At 38.6% G+C, this 20,420-nt stretch overlaps 1 protein-coding gene and 1 long non-coding RNA gene across 2 annotated transcripts in view; one reads left to right on the top strand and one right to left on the bottom strand.

Annotated features, from left to right (window-relative positions):
* LOC308670884 overlaps positions 1–9,759 on the top strand; it is a 472,772-nt gene extending 463,013 nt beyond the window's left edge. The window contains exon 2 of the long non-coding RNA XR_014027107.1: positions 9,630–9,759. This is a non-coding gene — a long non-coding RNA (uncharacterized lncRNA). The remainder of the gene's footprint in view (positions 1–9,629) is intronic.
* FSTL5 (follistatin like 5) overlaps positions 1–20,420 on the bottom strand; it is a 387,142-nt gene that overhangs the window by 63,590 nt on the left and 303,132 nt on the right. The gene's annotated exons all lie outside the window — the stretch shown is intronic.

The following is a 20,420-nucleotide window of genomic DNA, read 5'->3' on the forward strand; positions in this document are numbered from 1 at the left end:
GACTGAGAGGCAAACTTTCTTAATCTGAGTTCAGATTGGGAAAAGTCATTCTTTGAATATAAATAGTTGCGTACTGCAGCTGCTTCATTTTCGGACAGACTGTGATGAAAATAGCAATGGTTATTTATGAGAAGCTTCAGTTAAATATGTCTAAAGGATTCCTAACAGTACTTTTAATACATAAAGCCTGACCTGATAGGGAGATCTAGCAAAAATAAGGAAGAAATAACACAATAGCCCTAAATGGTGCTCAATTGATGTAGGAAATTTCTTATTATTACTTTCCAAAACTTTTTGAAAAATTAGAATTTACTCCCCCTTTTACAACTTTAAGAATAACCACTGACACAGCCTCTGTAAACCAATGTGTTCTACTGTCTCTGTTTATTGGTTGCTGAGCTTGGTCAATCTTATCAGTATTTCGTTGGGGCAAAATTAACCACCGACTCACTTTTATGCAGAATAGAGCTTTGTGACTCTAGTAACTGGCTTCTTGATGAAAGGGGAGTTAATGCATGTGATACATAGACTATACTTTCAGCAACAACCCTATGTTGTTTAGCTAGTTAGCAGAAGCAAGAAAGCAGGCCAGCATAATAAAATGACAATGATGAGATAGCATGCAGAAATTGATAATTTAGCTTTGTCCATCCCATTTTTCTATCTCCAGAACTGTTATTCATTTATTTATATTCCATGCCTGCCTCAATTGTGCAGAGTTTTAAAACAAGAATATGTCATAAATTTGCCATGAGTCCATAATGTGAGTGCTGTCAACTGTATAGAAGTATAATACATAATTAGATTATTACTCAAGAGTATATTGAAATTTACTATAAATAGGTTTATAGCAGTATTATAGATAAATGCTCCAATAGCAATTAAAGACACCAAGGGGCTTAAAGATTGGACAAATCTGGATACACTGTTAACAGGTCCAAAATAATCATGATTAGGAAAGATGGTAAACATAATTTTAAAACAGGAAAAAAAATCACTTTTACAAATGAGAGGTCAGACCATTATGTAAAATGGAAGAGTTCATAGTTTAAACCCAAAGAAATATTATACCTGGGAAAGAAGCAATTTTATAAATTAAAGAAACCTGAATGGAAGACAGATAAAAAGACCTGAAATCTGTTATCAGTCGTGAAACCCAAACATCTAAAGACTGAAAACAAAGAAAGACTTATACATAACATATAAAGATAAAAAAAGTCCTCGCGGATTTTATTCCACTAATTGTTGCTGACTATAGGGGGCATTGCTCATCTCTGTTTCAAGACCATTGAGCCAGCGTTGTCCAAAGACATTTCCGCAATCATGTGGCAGCATGATGTCATGGAACACTGTTACCTGCCCATCAAAGTGGTACCTATTTATCTACTCACATTTGAATACTTTCGGACTGCTAGATTGGCAGGAGCTGGGGCAAGAATGGGAGCTCACCCCATCGCATTGCACTGGGTCTCAAACCTGGACTTCTGGCTTTCCAGCTGACAAGTCCAGCATCTTACCTGCTGAACCACTGCACCACCACATAACACATGGTGAGATGGAATTGACAAGGATATTCTTGTCTCTTGTTTCTTCAGATCAGAATTTCTAGCCAGTGTATTGACTTAGATAAATCTAGTCTCAGGAAAAAGCCACAGAAAGCTTACTTTTGAATGAATACTCTCTTAAATAGCAGAATGTATAACAAACATTTGTGTGTACAGTTTGCTATAGACATTTTTATATAGATGTACACCGATAATGCTATTTTGTTTCAGGGTAAGCTTCATGAAATGGGCAGAAAAAGAAGAAGTGTTTTAAAAAGACATTTAAACTAGGAGTTAATAAATAAAAAAGGATTTCAATTCTATAATTAGGACTATTAATTATATTTTTCATTACTCTTTTTAATTCTTGAAAATTTTACATTTATTCTATCACAGGCATACTCTGATTAATGTCTGTGTGGGTGTGGGTGTTTTTGTATGCATATTCTTTAAACTACTAACCTCTCTCTTTTGAAAGAATCATGATTTTTCTGATCTCCTTACATTCATTCATCACCCAAGCATTCATGACACTATCTCTTCTTGTTTTACTATGCCTGATTTTTGATACATTAATTTTCAGATTTCTGTTTGTCATTGTTAGGTACAGCCTACCTGTGCAAATTATTCTGGTTATCAATTAACTTGGCATTAGCTGCATGTAACAGTACGCATATATTTAAATTTCCAATCAAGACACCTCTGATATTGGCACAAGCTTATAAAATAATCAACAAGCTATCTATCGCACATTCTTGTCTGTCTGTGCAATGTTGGAGCATTTAAGAAGAAATCCATTTATTCTCACATAATTACATCATGTTATGTTTTTAAATATTTACCCAATATTGAATTCTATATACAGGCAAAACTTTCCATAATTTAGACACATTCTATTATATTTCTTCTGAATTAGCAAATAAAGTGTAGGGACCTTTTCTTCTTATTCACATTCATGCATTTCTAATTGTCTGAAAGAGCAAAAATCTGAGTTTAGCATTCCATGCATGGAATAAAGCAACTGTACTCTTTTTTTTGCTTCCCATACCATCCCACTCAGAACTCTGAGAACATTTTGCCAGATACCTTAGTAAATTAATCCCCATTAATTTAATTAATTAATCCTCAGCCCTGCCTGAGCTTCTCGATATCCTCTCGGGGCTGGTGATTGAGTTCCCCAAATTTATGGTTTTGGGTGACTTCAGTCTACCATCCCTGGAAGGATCATCTGAGTTAGCTCGGGAGTTCATGGCTTCCATGATGGCCATGGACCTGACACAAGTAATTCAGGGCCCGACTCATGTGGGGGGCCACACGCTCAATTTGGTTTTTCTATCTGGACGGTGGTTAGATGATCTTGGTGGGGGTTCTCCAATTGTTATGCCCCTGTCATGGACCGATCATCATCTCCTGCGGCTGGTCTTCCATTTTGCCACTCCCCGTCATGGGGTTGTTGAACCAATGAGATGGTTCCGCCCCAGGCGCTTAATGGACCCTGAGAGGTTCCAGGCAGCGCTGGGGTCCCCACCTGCCTCCTTTGCTCACAGCTCGGCAGATACCTTAGTGGAAGCCTGGGAAAAGGCAGCCACGGAGGCACTCGACCGAGTTGTACCCTTGCGGCCCCTGACCCGGTACAGATCCCAGTGGGCTCCATGGTTCTCTGCGGAGCTCCGGGAGATGAAGCATCGGAGACGGGGCCTAGAGAGCTGTTGGAGATCCAGCCGGTCTGAATACGACCGATCACGACTAAGGTCCTTTACAAGGTCTTATCTCGCGGCGATGAGGATGGCAAGGTCTAATTACTTTGCTACCCTCATCGCGTCCGCAGATAACCGCCCGGCCGCCCTGTTTAGGGTGACCCGCTCCCTCCTTAATCAGGAGGTGAGGGAGGAGCCCTTGCAGGGTTGTGCCGAGAAGTTTAGCCAACATCTGTCAGACAAAATCGCTCGGATTCGGACTGGTTTGGACTCTGACTGGGCAGAGTCTGATGATCAGGACATGGGCGGTCTTGTCGATGTTATCTGGGAGGAGTTCGATCCTGTGACTCCGGAGGAAGTGGACAGGATCATGGGGAAGCTGAGCTCCACATGTTTATTGGACCCGTGCCCTTCCTGGCTCGTTTATGCGGCTCGGGAGGGGACACGAGGCTGGCTCCAGGTGGTGATATCTGCTTCCTTGAGTGAGGGTAGTTTCCCCGGCGCCTTGAAGGAGGCAGTGGTGAGAGCTCTCCTGAAGAAGCCTGCCTTGGACCCAGCTGTATTAAACAACTTTCGTCTGGTCTCCAACCTTCGCTTTCTTGCAAAGGTTGCTGAGAGCATGGTGGCACATCAGCTCCCTTTGGTCCTGGAGGAAGATGACTATCTGAAACCAATCGGGTTTCAGGCCCAGGCACAGCACAGAGACGGCATTGGTCGCTCTGGTGAATGATCTCTGGAGGGCTCGGGACAGGGGTTGTTCCTCTGTCCTAGTCCTATTAGACCTCTCAGCAGCTTTTGATACCATCGACCATGGTATCCTGCTGCGGCGTCTCAGGGGATTGGGATTGGGAGTGGGAGGCACGGTCCTTCAGTGGTTCTCCTCCTACCTCCTGGGACACTCGCAGTCGGTGTTGGCAGGGGGACAGAGGTCGACCTCGAGGCCTCTCGTTTGCGGAGTTCCTCAGAGGTTGGTCCTCTCGCCTCTCCTGTTCAACATCTATATGAAGCCTCTGGGTGAGATCATTCGTGATTTTGGAGTTGGGTATCATCAGTATGCTGATGATACCCAGCTTTTCATTTTGACCCCAAACCACCCCAGTGATGCCCTTGACGTGATGTCCCATTGCCTGGAGGCGGTCCGGGTCTGGATGGGGAGGAACAGGCTTCGGCTCAACCCTGACAAGACTGAGTGGCTGTGCGTGTCGGCATCTCGGGAAACTCAGATCATTCCATCTCTTACTATGGGGGGTGAGTTATTACCCCCCATAGATAGGGCTCGCAACTTGGGAGTCCTACATTCACAGCTTTCTTTAGAAGATCATATAGTAACTGTGACTAGGGGGGGCTTTGCCCAGGTTCACCTGGTGCGCCAGTTGCGGCCCTATCTAGACCGGGATGCCTTGCGTACGGTCACTCATGCGCTCGTGACCTCTCGGTTAGACTACTGCAACGCTCTCTACATGGGGCTGCCCTTGAGGACCACTCGGAGGCTCCAACTGGTGCAGAATGCAGCCGCGCGAGTTGTGTTGGGGGTCTCCCGATACTCTCATGTTACACCTCTGCTCCGTGAGCTGCATTGGCTTCCAGTTGCCTTCCGGGTGAGATTCAAGGTGCTGGTAATGACCTATAAAGCCCTACGTGGCATGGGTCTGGACTACCTTAGGGAGCACCTGCGGCCGGCATCAACTTCCCTCCACCCAGTGCGCTCCCACAGAGAGGGCCTCCTCAGGGTGCCACCGGTCAGAGAATGCCGACTGATGGCTCCCAGGGGGAGGGCGTTCTCTGTGGGTGCACCTGACCTTCGGAACCGTTTACCGGTTGAGCTCCGGATGGCTCCCGACCTTCGCTCCTTCCGACGCGACCTAAAAACCTATTTGTTTGAACAAGCCGGCCTGGTCTGATGGGTTTGGGGTTTTAATTATTGTTTTTAAGTAATTTATTTATTGTATTTGGGCACTATGGTTTAATCTATTTTTAATTTTTGTATTTTGGTATTTTTGGTATTTATTGCCCTGTTCACCACCCTGAGTCCTTCAGGAGATGGGTGGTATACAAATAAAACAAAATAACAAATAAATAAATAAATAAATAAATAAATAAATAAATAAATAAATAAATAAATAAATAAATAAATAAATAAATAATACTTTTGTCATTTACTTTTCCTGTAAACCATTCTTTCTCTTTCACTCTATTTTTTTTTGCAATTATATATTTTTACCATCCAGTATATTTCTCTCATTGCCACTTTTCACACAAATATCACGTTACATGAGTGATTTTTCCTCCAGTATTTTTCACTTTATAATTTTACTTTTATTTTAATTTTACTTACTTCTTTCTTTTTTTCTCTATGACTTTTATTCCTCATGATTACTCTTGACATTAGCAAAGTCTGTCTCATATTCAGAACCTATCATCACCCTATTATTTCCCTATATCTTCATTGCGAGACCACCTGCTGCCAATGTCAATCTCCCATCTCCCAGTTCACTCCCACAGTCGGTCTCCTCAGGGTTCCGTCGGCCAGGCAATGCCGGCTGGTGACCCCCAGGGGGAGAGCCTTCTCTGTGGGTGTGCTGACCCTCTGGAATGAACTGCCTCCGGAGCTACGGATGGCCCCTGACCTTCGATCCTTCCGCCGTGACCTGAAGACATGGTTGTTCCAACAAGCGGGCCTGGACTGACCATGGTTTTTAATTTGGTTTTTATTGTGTTAAATTGTCCCATATTTCTTATATTAATTGTTTAATTCTTTTTTAATTTTTGTATTTTATGTCTCTTAATTTTTATTGTTGTGAACCGCCCTGAGTCCTTATTTAATAAATCCTAATCCTAATTTATTGTCACTATATATAGTGAATTTTATTTTTACGTTCATTCCCTTATCAATTACGCAGAGGAAATGATTTCTCTAACTATTTAGCAGAAAGTAACTTTTAGTAGAGGATACTCTATTAAATGTGTAGGACTATGGCAAGTATCAGTTTGTTAAACATTAGATTAAAGCAGGAATATTGCTTTCTAGGTTTGTAAATTAACCCCTAGGAGTCAAAGTCAATACAGAATTATTGAACAAAAAAGTATCATTTCATTGCTGAGTGGTAATCAGAGGATTATACAGCATTCGATTATTTGTGATTACACTGTTAGTACAGTTACTTTTATATTGAACGACAAAACTCTTGTGTCATATAATTGTATAATACAACTTATCATGTATAAATGAAATTCTGTGTTACGGTAAAGCTTCATAATTAAAAGTGATGGCCTATACAAATTAAAAGCTAACTTCCAGTAGTACAATTTACAGTATAATACAGGCATTAAACACTTCTTGCTATTAGAAGTATTACTGCATTTAGTTCTTTTCAGAAATTCAAAAGCTTGCACCAGTCACAACAGGATGAAAATTTTCATAGATCTCAGGGAGAAGGGAAATTTGTCAAGGTTGGGCTTCTGTCTTAAATTTTATTTACATATCTGTGGAAACAGATAGAAGTATTAATGTATATATTTGTTATGATCCTTTCATGTGGTTTTAAAATTCTATCTAATAGTGCAAGTATGTTAGGTAGCATAGAAATAAAGGAAAATATTTAAATATTTTTGAAAGTCCTAGACAGAATCATTCTCATTGGACCATGAGTGATTTTTTTAGTGAGTCACATTCTCTCTCTCTCTCTCTCTCTCTGGGTCTTTCTCTCTTCCAACCCTCACCAAGATATCTCACAGAAATGCTAATGTGGGGAAAAAATAGAATAAATTATTATGTACACAATGGGTTGATCTATCAAATATATTATGCTTATTTTAAACTTTGAATTAATGTAATATATTTCAGGAATACCAAAATGATTTATTGTTCTAGGATCAAACTCTTTGAATTAAGAAGAAAAGTGCTTGCTATTGCTGCCAGATAATATGTTTCAATATTCCAAATCTCTGCTTTAGTTGACTTACAGGTAGCATCAGACATTCTACATATATATTATAATTTTTGGTGTGATAGATAGATATATGGATAGATAGATAGACAGACAGACAGGCAGATGATAGATAGATAGATAGATAGATAGATAGATAGATAGATAGATAGATAGATAGATAGATAGATAGATAGATAGTCATTTTTTTACTGTGGGCACAATGGCACACATTAAAAATGAAATTTAGTTACTTGCTCTCAAAGTGTACACATACATACCACACATTTAAACATACTATATACAACATATGTATAGACCTACACCCTTACATATAAGTAACATATAAATATTAATCACTGTCCATCTTGATCAAAGCTGCAGAAAAACGGGCTAGTCACCATATCCATAGAAGCAGGAGTCTACCACACTAGACATCATGTAAGTAGACAAAGAACAGAAGACAACAGTTGTGATAGATATAGAGGTGCCAAGAGATGACATCATAAGAAACATCAAAAGCTGGAAAAGTACCAGTGGTCATTTGCAGAGCAATTACAAATAAGTCCTAAGGTAGCATTAAATCAGACATGTCAAACTCGTGACGTCACATGACATCGTGCAACGTATCAGGATGGTTTTACCATTGCCGGCAATGGGGTGGGCGCGGCTTCCACATGACGCATCCAGCCCACGGGCTGGCAGTTTGACACCCCTGCATTAAATGCTTTCCTTGCCATTTCATCTTTCATCACTAAGTTGGCAATACAGGTAATCCTTGACTTACCACAAGTGAGAACAGAATTTCTGTTGGTAAGCAAAGTGATTGTTAAATGAGTTGTGCTCAACTTTACCATATTTTTGCCATGGTTTTAGGGAAATCATTGCAGTTCTTAAGTGAATTATGCTATCATTAAGCAAATCCAGCTTTCCTTATTGACTATGTTGGAAGCTGGCAAGGTTATAAATGGTGATCACATGACCAGGAACTGTAAACATTGTAAATACATGCTCAATATCAAACAACCAAATTCTGACCATGTGACAGTAGATAACTGCCTATGTGTATTAAGCTATTCTTATGAGAAATATTTTTCTGCTATATCCAACTAAGTTAATGAAAGAAGTACAGTATATATGAGAATACATTAGTTAAACTACAAATATAAAATAACTCATTCAACCACATGTGTTTTATATAGTCAGGAATATAGTTGCATGATTAAATTTCATTGTTTGTATAGTATAGAGTTCCTTTATATATTAACACTAAACTTGTATGTGTTTTTAATGGTTCAGTTTAATTCTGTTCTGACAGATTGTTTCACTGAATTCCATGTGCAAGAATGGAGAGAAAGCATATTGTAGATGTCAATCATACTGAATGACTGTAGACAATTTGTATTTTATAAGGGAGATACACTGAAGAGTTATTAATTAAGATTCCAGGGAAGGAAATTAATAGTTTGGGAAATGGAAAGCTGCTATTCTTAAAATTTAAATTAATGGTTTTATGTTATTCTTTTTTGCAAACACAGTCCTCCCTTATAAAATTTAAGAACAATGGAATGGTAGTCTGCTTATAATATTTAATAAATCCTAGTTTGAAAGCAGCTCAAATTAAGCTATTAAAATAGGTTGTTAAGATAGGTAAGCTACAAGAACCTTTCATTAACTTTATCTTCAGAAAGGAAGACCTACTTTGTTTATTTTACTAAACAATTATTATTATTTTTTACTATTAATCTAATTAGGAATTACTGTAACTTATTTTTTTTCTTTATTTGAAAGGAAGAATCTCTGGTTAAAATCTGGTCTTTAACCTAGTGAAATATTATAAGAGCCTCTGTATTTGTTTGTTGTTCTTACATATTCCTAAATAAATGCAATCTGTATTTTTGTAGCCTGATATAATAGGCCTAACAACAATACATTTCTGAATATTATGAAAATGGTTGTCTTGTACCACTCATTGGGATAATGACACAGATCGGGAGATTTTTCCTGTTTTCATAGACTTAATGGTATTTATTATTTCTTAGAAAGCAAGAGTTGCCATGTGTAATCTAGCTTCTTACCTGGTTATATTCAATATTATATACAATAATGAGTGAAAATATAAAATAGCTAATTGGACAGGTTATTCAGTTAACTGGAATAAATCTCATTTATTTTCTATAGGTCTAAATCTTTATCTTTGGGGAGGAAAGTTAATTATGGCTTAATTTCTTTCAATATCTTGGAATAATTATTCCAAAGGAAGTTTCTTCTTTTGTAGATGTAAATATATTAAGTTTTAAGTATCTGATAAAAATTAACTTCTTACATAAAAATTTATAGGCAACCCGTAAAAACTGTAAAAATGAATATTATTTCATGATTCACATATTTACATAGAGTATACCTATGCTACTTCTGAATTATTTTAAGTACTATACTATATAGATCTATCATTTATTAAGAATTTTTTTTTTTTTTTTTATTAAATTTATTATTTAAAAACATTGGACACAGTACCAGCGAGCTGACAAACCTTTTTGTCTACAATGTTTAAATATATATATATATACATGTATATATGTACATCAAAAATACACTTAAATACACTTAGATTACAAATCGGTGAAATACCACAATATTTAAAACAGTGAGCTAGTCTGTAAAACCTAATAGAGACCTTTCTTTTTATCCATCCAAAGATACAATTTGTTCCAAATTCTATAATAGTCTGATTGATCTTTATTCTTTAATTCCAAAGTTAATTTGTCCATTTCAGCGCAATCCCAAATTTTCCTAATAACCTCTTTTTGTCCTGGGATCTCATTCTTTTTCCATTTTTGCGCAAATGATATTCTAGCTGCTGTGATAATATGGATCGTTAAGTATAGCACATCTTTAGGATATTTCTCTTTCGTGATTCCCAACAAGAAAAGTTCTGGACTAAACTCCAGATCTTGTTTCAATATTTCTTTCAGCCAAATCCAAATCATTCTCCAAAATTTTTGTGTTTTACTGCAAGACCACCACGTGTGGAAGTATGTGCCTATCTCTTCAGAACACTTCCAACATTTGGGAGATGCTGTTGTGTACATTTTTGCTAAGCGGGCTGGGGGAAGATGCCATCGGTAAAACATTTTAAATAAATTTTCTTTATACGATGAGGCCAGTGTTATCCTTTTATTCCTATCCCAAATTGTTTGCCAAGTATCTAGGTCGATGTTATGTCCTAAATTGTTAGCCCAGGTCAACATGGGGTCTTTCACTTGCTCTTCAAACAGCTTATATCCCAAAAGTAATTTATAAAAATTCCTTATTTGTTTAGAGTCCGGTCCCAATAATATTTTGTCCAATGCTGTTTCAGAGGTATATATCCCCCATTCATTTTTATCCTTCCTAAATCTCGATTGGATTTGTAAGTAGGCCCACCAATCGAGTTTTATACCTTGTAATTCTAGTTCATTCCTAAGTTTCAATTCCCCCTCCTCATTCAGAATATCCTTGTATGAGATTATGTTACCCAAATCAAACAGATTTGGGTAAACTATCGCTTCAAGGGTGGATAGCCAGACCGGTATTTTGGTGTAATTGTGAGATCTAATTTTTTTCCAAGTATTAAGTAGCGCTTGCCTGATCCGGTGTCTTTGAAAATGCGAGAAAAGACCTTGTTTCTCCGTCCATAGGAAAGCATGCCAGCCATATTGCAAATCGTGACCCTCTAAAGTTAATAGTCTTCTATTTCTCAAGATTACCCATTCTCTAATCCAGCTCAGGGCCGCGGCGTGGTAATATAATTCCCAGTCTGGCAATCCAAAACCCCCATTTTCCTTCGTGTCTTGTAAATATTTCAATTTAATTCTTGGTTTTTTCCCCTGCCAAATAAAATTTAGTGATAATTTATCCAAATTTCGAAAAAATTTAGAGTCGAGTTGAATTGGGATATTCTGAAACAGAAACAGGATTTTAGGCAGAATATTCATCTTAATGACAGCGATTCTTCCCAATAATGAGAGTTTTAGGTTTCCCCATCTTTCCAGATCACCTTTTATTTGGTTCACTACATTATCATAATTATCCTTTTTGAGTGAAGTGCATCTAGCCGTAATGTTAATCCCTAGATATTTTATTTTCTTGACTATTTCTATATCCGTGATTTCGGCCAGATTACCTTTTTGTTTATTGGTCATATTTTTAACAATCATCTTGGTCTTATTTCTATTTATTCGCAGTCCGGCAACCTCACCATATTTAGATAATTCTTCCAATAGCTTTGGTCCCGTCTGACATGGATCCTCCATAATAAAAACCAGATCGTCCGCGAAAGCTTGCAATTTAAAGGTTTCCTTTTTAATGGTTAATCCTTTTATCTTTGGGTCGTTTCTTATAGTTCTCGTTAATACTTCAAGAGTCAATATAAACAGCAACGGTGATAAGGGGCAGCCTTGCCGTGTTCCCTTTTGAATTTGAAACTTGCTAGATGCTTCCCCATTAATAATTATTTTTGCTTCCTGATTGTCATAAATTGCCCTAATTATATTTATAAATTTTTCTCCCATATTCATAAAGCTAAGCTGTTGGCACAAAAAAGACCATTTAACATTGTCAAATGCCTTTTGGGCGTCTAAGAAAAGTAATGCCATCTGTTGTTCGCTATGTAATTCATAGTACTCCAATGTATCTAATATTATTCTAATGTTGTGCTTAGTGTGTCTCTTAGCGAGAAAACCATTTTGATCTGCGTGTATGAAATCATTCAGAAATCGTTTCAATCGTTCCGCTATAATTGATGTAAATATCTTGTAGTCCGAGTTAAGAAGTGATATGGGTCTGTAATTTTGGATTAATGTATGGTCTGTGTTATCTTTCGGAATAAGGGTTATGTTTGCCTCTAGCCAAGATTTAGGCGTCCTTGCGCCTTCTAATACTGCGTTAAATACCTCCACTAGGGGTTGAGCTAGGATATTTTGTAATTCTTTATAAATTTCTGATGGAAGACCGTCGGGTCCCGATGCTTTATTATTCTTTTGTGCATTAATAGCTTTTATCACCTCAGATAGTCGAATTTCCTCGTTTAACATATTTCTGGTATCTTCTGTGACCTTAGGTAGTTTGGCTCTTTGAAAATATTCCTCCATTTTCTCCACACTTGCCTGACTATCTTCTTTGTATAAACGTTCATAAAATTCCTGGGCTATAATTTTTTTTTTTTCCTCCTGGTGGAATATTCTCCCTTCCTCATCTCGTAGTTCGTGAATCCAGTTTTTCCCCTTTTGTTTTCCCAATTTGTATGCGAGCCACCGGCCCGGTTTATTTGCATTTTCAAAAAAATTTTGTTTCGTGTTTCTCAATTGTTGTGCTAATTTCTCTTTGTCTAGAATGTTAAGTTTGTGTTTAATCAGATCCATAGATTGCTTGATATTCTCTTTTTGTGGATCTTGTTGGAGTGTAACTTCTAAGCTCTTATATTCCTCTTCTAATCTTTCCCGTTGTTGTCTTTTCCCCTTATTTTTATATACCATATATGCCCTCGCTACCCCTCTCATCATTGCCTTAGCTGTATCCCAATTGTTTTGTACTGAGGTGTCTATAGCTTTATTTTCCTTAAAGAAAAAACTTAGTTCTCTCTCCATCTTAGATTTGAATTCGTCTTCTTTTAAAATTGCTCTTTGAAGCGTCCATCTGGGTATTTTTTTGGAACCTTTCCAGATAAGTTTAATAGGATTGTGATCTGCCCAAGTACCTGTCGCTATATGTACCTCGTCTATTTCTGAACTAATTTCTTTCGTCATCCATACCATGTCTATTCTAGACCATGAGTTATGTCGGTTGGAGTAATATGTATATTGTCTAGCCTTACGATTTCTTTCCCTCCAGACATCTTGGATATTTAGTTCCTCAGCCAAGTTAAGAAAAGATCTCGGTAGAGTTCTTCTCTTCTTTTTCCTAAGCGTCTTTCCCATATAATCCAAATTTATATCTAGGATAGCATTAAAATCTCCTATTAAACAAATCTCCTCATAATCAATGCTACATATCTTATTGTGAAGTGTTTTGAAAAATTGTTCTTGGTTATGGTTTGGGGCATATATCTCTACCATCATGACCTTCCTGTGATTTATTATAACCTCGACTATCAGTATTCTACCCTCTTTATCGTTATAAATTTGTTTTGCAGTCAATTTTGGGTTTACATATAGTGCCACTCCTCTCTTTTTCTTGTGTCGGTCTAAGGAAACGAATAGGTTCCCTATTCTTGGTTGTACTAACAAATATTTTTGTTGTTCCTTTATATGGACTTCTTGTATTGCCACGATATCCAATTGTTGGTGAATAAGCCTATTAAAAAATTTCCGCCTTTTCACTGGCGAATTCAATCCATTAATATTCACAGACATAATACTACACTCACCTCCCTTCATCTTACTTATTTCTGGTTTTTGTGGATCTCGTGATTCGGGGCTCTCTCTCTTCCTTGTCTCTAGTTCCATGTTTCTCTGTTAACTCACCGGATTTGTTCCTTCTATCCTCTGTAGCTAAGATCTTCCCATCCATTGCCACACGTATTGTGTCTCTTTCTCTTACCTCCCTTCCATCTTGATCTTCTAAATCTACTTCCTCTTGGCTATGGAAGTGGCGTTTGTAAAAATCTTCTGCCTTCTCTATCGTGTCCAGTCTATGCCTTCTATCCTGCCACGTAACTAGAATACCCTCTGGAGTTAGCCATCTAAAGTTTACATTTTCTCTTATTAGTTTGGATGTTAAGAATTGATAGCCGCGTCTCAGATCCCTCATCCTTTTAGGTATCTGTTTAAGGATGGTGATTGGTTGGCCCCGAAATTCTAATGGTTCCTCTCTAGATCTATGCAGAAGCTCATCCCGAATTGATTTTTTAACTAACCTTACATGTACTTCTTTTGGGAGGTTGTGCCTTCTCGCATAATTAGTTTGGACCCTGTATGTTTCATCAATTTCCGCTAGCATTTCCTCCTTCCCTACACCGAGTGCCTTTGCCATCAGTTCTGCCATCATGACCAACAGATCTTCCCCTCTTTTTTCTTGAACGTTCTGGAAGCGTAGATAATGAGCAGCCTTTTCTGCTTCCAGAAAAATGACTGTTGTTTCTAATTCCTTATTAGCCTGAAGGAGTGTTTCATTTAAATCATCTACTCTCTTTTCCTCTTTTTCCATTCTAGCTTCCATATCTTGAAGTCTTTGTTCATTTTTGACTAATTGCTGTTGAATCCCTTCAAATTTATCATCTATCGCTTGGATTTTCCCCTTTAATTCACCAGTGTCGTTTCTTATTTGGCCTATTTCTCTCTTCATCTCCTCGTGGTTTTTGGCCATTGCCTCGTGTAGGTTTTGCAAAAGGGCATGTAAATCTTTAAAGGAATTCGAGTTAGATCTTTCCCTTTGCAGCATATCCTCTATAGATTTCTGATTGGAGGGACTTGAGGCCATCCCCTGTCCCTGTGCTGCCGCCTTTTTGCCAGCGCTAGGCTTAGTTGCTCCCGAGATACTTGTCATGTTTCCCCAATTATAACAGCGTTTTATCAATATATAATACCCTGAGTCTTATATAAACCTTTTAACTCTATGACAAAAGATATATAAAACAGTTACCACCAGATACTTATTACCAACTAAGCAATTTATATAATAGAATTCTATAGTATAGCATTTATTCTATAGCATTTATTAAGAATTTTTAATGGATAGAATGAACCCCAGATTTTAAAAAAATCAAAATTATAACTTTTGAATGTTGAATAGGAGGGTAATTTTCCTGGTTTTCAGCTTTATCATTGCACTAATTTATTATAGACTATCAAGCCTGGGGGAAAAAATCTGGATAATGTCTTTTCTACACTGGGTCACATTTCAAATAATTGTACCTTGGTTGGCAAATGAATTAGCCATGATTGCAAGAACCCCAGAACTCCTCAGTGCTTTTGCTAAACATTTCATTTTTCAAAAGGCTGGAAAAGAGACAAATGAATTGGTTCTCCTAAATCTGATTCTAACTAATTGGGAAGTGACAGTTGAAGAGTTAAAAGCAGTGAGTACCTTATAGAAATGATTGTCATATCTTGTACTTCATGATATTAGAGAATGAGATATTGGATGATAATTATACATGCACACTAAATTTCAAGTCAGCCAATTTTAAAATGCTAAGAGGAGTTTTAGACAAGATACCACTGATGGAAAGCCTCTGTTCAAAAGGGATGGGGGAAAGTTCAGAACATCACAAAAATAAAATACTAGCAGTATAATTGTACACAATTCCAATGAGGAAGAAAACATCAGGTGCTGTTTAGGAAATGTTCTGCCTTAGGCCCAGTACTCTTCAATATCTTCATAAATGACTTAGATGAGAGAATAGAACGGGAACTCATCAAATCGGCTGACACTAAGCTGACAGGTATACACCCCAGAAGACAAGCTTAGGATCCAAAAAGATATTGACAGACTTGAACAATCAGCCCTATCCAACAAAATGAAATTTAATGTGGAGTAAAACAAGGTTTTATACTTAGGCAGGAATAACCAAACGTACAAGAACAGATTAGGTGAAACCTGGCTCAAAAACAGTAACTGTGACAGGGACCTTGGAGTCTGGGGAGAGGTGAGCTGAGAGCCACACAGAGGCCTTTCAGGCACAGAAGCAACAACAAGGGGAGGGGTCAAAATGGGAAGCCTACTTCCTGAAGCCTCTGGCAGCTAAAAAAAAATAAAACTGAGAAGTGCTCAGAATGCAGTCCCTTTCCCGGCTTGTCCTTCCTTCCTTCCTTCCTTCCTTCCTTCCTTCCTTCCTTCCTTCCTTCCTTCCTTCCTTCCTTCCTTCCTTCCTTCCTTCCTTCCTTCTTCTCTCACCCTCCCTCCCTCCCTCCTCTGCTTCTCTTTCCTTCTTCCATGCTGAGGAAGGGATGACAGGAGGGGAAGAGATTGCCAGTGCTGCCGGTGGCCATACTGTCACCGGCCGTTGCTATCCCACACAGGCAGGGGCAGTCTTGTGAAAGGGAAGCCTGGTGGCTGCGAGGCTAGATCAATGAGCAGGCATGGTGCTGATCTACTGGTGGGGGCCATCAAAGCCAGAATGCGCTCAGCCTTAGATGCATGGGGCGCCCTGGAGCCAGCAACCCCCCCCCCCGCAGTCTCTGGAGGTGCACAGAGACGATGGCAAGCGTGTGAGCGCTGGCATCCTGGGGGAAAAGGAAGTGCTTCTCCTGCCTTTTTTCCTTCTCAGTGGTCAGCAGGGATGGTTGCCGCCTACTCTTCGCACACCCAGGGGGCGGGACGGGGGCAGGACAGGGGCAGCATCTTTCCCATCAAAACCTTTTATATCCTCTCCTCTCTCTCCCCTCCTCCTCCTTTTTTCTTCAGCACACCTCCAGCTCCCGGAAGCGCCGATCAGCTGGACCCCAGAGCTGATCCTGGGGCTTCTGCCAAGCCCTGCAGTTCCAGCTCTCTCTCCCTCAGGCTTGTGGCACTGGCACCACTTCAGCTCATTCCTCCCCTCCCCGCTACAACTTCTCTAGGATGGTCATGTACCACCTGCCAGGTGCCAAAGTACCACCGGTGGTACACGTACCACTGGTTGAAAAGCCCTGATCTATGCAATCTACACCACAAAACCTGTGGAGAACACCATAGATCAAATGGTGCAGCATCCTACAGCCACACCACAAACATCAGCAAAGTTCAAAAAAGTAATTGAACCAGTCTTTTGCAATCCCTTACATAGTATCCGTTCAATAGAATGGTGCTGGATATATATCAATGATATCAGCAATTCTAAGGGAGAAGCTAGCAATGGGACATTAAATTCTCAACTTAGATCACTTTCAAATTCTCAGAAGCCTTATCAGAAGCTGCACTCACATCACTCTATAACTCACAACACTCACATCACTCTATATCAAAACTATAACAAAATCACTGAACTCTGGGATAAATTAAAAACAAACTGTTTAATACTTACCTTTCATCAGTCCCCTGCTGACATTGTCAGAGTAAAAGCTGGTGGTCAGGAAACCTGCTTATATGGCCAGCTGTTTTAGCAACCTAGTCATAGACTGCATGATTGGTCTACCGGCCCCTCATTCTCCTTCAATCAGCTGTGGTGCTACTGATCGTGCTGTGCTCGTCTGCATCTGTTTGACCCTTGGCGTTTTCCCTCCCCCCTGCCTTTTCCATTGCCAGCAATGGGGTGGGCGCGGTTTTGCCATGAGGTATCTGGCCCACGGGCCGACAGTTTGACACCACTGAGCTAACCCAACCCCTTTACCCATGAACTCTCTCTCCCAGAACAAATGCACTCTGGGAAGCCAGACTCCATTTCCTTTAGCATTTGGAGGGAAGCAGAAGCACCAGGAAGAATCCAGCCTAATCTGTGGTACATGGTTATCTCAAGACAAAACCCACAACCCATACACACAGCATTGCTGGTAAGATTTAGATTTATCTGTATTTGTTAATTGTTATGTTCACCAGCAACTCAATACTGCTTATTTTGTATTTGGATTTTTATTGTATGTATTTCTATTTTTCCCCAGTTTTGCCCATCCTGTTCCTTAAATAAAGCATTCAGATCTATGCACATGGTCTGTTTTATTGGAAGACAGGTGGGTTTAGCTGCATATCACGCTGCGCACATAGTAATATGTAGTAATGGCAGAACAACAGTATTCCAGTATTTGAGAGGCTGCCACAAGGAAGAGTGGGGCAATTTATTTTCCAAAGCACCAGAAGGCAAGACAAGAAACAATGGATAGAAACTAATCAAGGAGAGAAGCAACCTGGAATTAAGGAGAAACTTCCTACCAGTGAGAACAATTAACCAGTGGAACAGTTTGCCTTCAGATGTTGTGGGTGATTCATGATTAGAGGTTTTTAAAAAGAGACTAGACAGCCATTTATCTGAAATGGTATAGGCCAGGGGTAGGCAACCTTGGCTCTTTTATGGCTCAGGAATTCTGGGAGTTGAAGTCCATGAGTCATAATAGAGCCAAGGTTGCCTACCCTTGGTCTCCTGCTTGAGCAGGGGGCTGGACTAGAAGACCCCCAAGGTCCCTTCCAGTTCTGTTCTGATTGTGATTACAGACAGTGCTTGCCTGAACTAAAAGACTCATGTATAGGAAATAGAATATAGTGTCCTCACCAGAGAAAGGTACCAGGCAATAATATCTGTTTATAAATGGTCAGAAAGTCTAAAACACTGATGGAATTTAGGCTGGCATGGAAAGCTAAAATGAATTGAAAAGGTTACCTTGTCTGTCAGTAAAAAGAGGAAGAAATGGACGAGACAGCCCTGCTATTGTAGAAAATGGTAGGATGATAACATGTTAGGAATAAAGAGAGATTTTTCTCATCACTTTTGTTTTAGTCTCCTCTTTGAATGCAAAATATGTTCCAAGGAAACAGGTAGAAAAACTGGATGGATTGGCAACAAAACAAAACAAAACAATGAGATAGTTAAAGATGCTTATTATGATCAACTTCAAGTATTCAGGACTAAATCAGTTATTAAGAAACTAGACGAAGCCTGCAGATAGCATCTTGAAAATTACATCTGTGAACATTGAAAATCATGGAAGAGAGGACTGGTATCAAGAACTGGAAATTGATTGTATCTTCAAAGAAGTGGGCTATTTGGTCATTACATGGACAGTGGATTGGTTGAATAATCTAACCCAACAAGCATACATCAGTGGGTTTAGATTATCTGGAAGGAAAAATATGTAAGGTTCATTTCTAAGATATTCTTCAATATATTCATAAATAACTTTGATTTGGGGGTTATAAATTAGGATTACAGAATTAATAGATGACAAGAAGATGTGGGGGATGGAGTAGAACAGAAAGAATCAAGAGGGTCTTGACAAGCTGGAATGATGAATAAGGCCTGCTAGGTAAATCTCAGTAGGGAAAATTTCAATTTTGGTATTAAAAATTAAAAAACAACAACAACCCATGAGTGTAGTCTGGCAGAAGTGGGACCCGCAAAACAAAATATAAATGTCTTAATGAATCACAAATTGAACTTAAACCAATAGTGTGATACAGCTGCAAAACAAAACACTGCCACGAAGTATAGAATGAATTTCTGGTAATTCAGTGCCAAGTTGAAGAATATCCCTCATTCCTTTCTATTCTGGTTGGGGGCAGCATACAACATAACCACCCACTAAGTTTCAGGGAGAGCCTATTATCTTTACACCTTTAGGTCACTCATCCCATGTAGAAGGTGTGCTTATTTCCAACCCATCATGAATACAGCAGAGAGTTAGTTTGCATAAATGTATAACATTTGAAGAATGAGGGTAATAATTAGATTCATTCTCTGTGATTTATTGTCACTGCAGCTCACTGACTGTCTGTCAGTAAATATAGAAAACTACATTTAGAGTCTGACAGTATGCCAAGTCAGGCAAAAAGCAAACCTCCTTCTTTTGCTTTACAGAAAAGAGGGACGGGAGGCAAGGATCCATCTCCTTAATTATGGTTCTCTTTCTTAGAAGAATAATTATGAAGAATCTTTTCGTTCCAAGTTGAGGTTAATATTGCTTGGAGGCTATAAATTGCCTGGCTGGATTGATTCTATTTTAAGTACCAGAGTATAAGAAATACCGTTTATCAATGCTTTTGATGCAGTGAGACACTTTGATTCAATAACCCTTTCACTTGTATGTCAATATGATGAAGTGATAAGCAAAGCCTGTGCTGAGAAGAAATCAATGAGAAAAATCCCTTTACTTAACAGCTTAGCTTTGCATTATCTCTCATCATTACCATTAACCTCCATGTATATGGAAGGTAGAGGATCGCTCTGGGTAAATTCCACATTTCTGCTGTTTTTGTTGTTATCAGATTTAACATTAATATTTAATGACATTAAATTGGCACTTTTTATCTCTCATCTATGTTTTCATTGTTCACATACATATACGTGCTGAAAAGTTAATATTTCATTCGATATTTTAACTCATCACAAAAATACAAGTACCTAACCTCACACTGAGATATAAGAGAATATAAAGTTACAGTGCAGAGGGGAAAATTAAAAAAAAAACACCAGTAAAATAAAATACTAATATTTAAAAGCATAAAATGGTTGCTGATTCACAGCATATTAGATATTAAAGTTCAACATAACCTTATTCACTCTTTAACCTTCTACTGGTTCTTTGGTTATACAAATGTCATTACATTAATTAATCATTTCCATTGGACTTACTTGTCTGTCTTCAGAG

Source organism: Vipera berus (genome assembly GCF_964194415.1).
Source record: "Vipera berus genome assembly, chromosome: 7".
NCBI classification, from domain to species: domain Eukaryota; kingdom Metazoa; phylum Chordata; class Lepidosauria; order Squamata; family Viperidae; genus Vipera; species Vipera berus.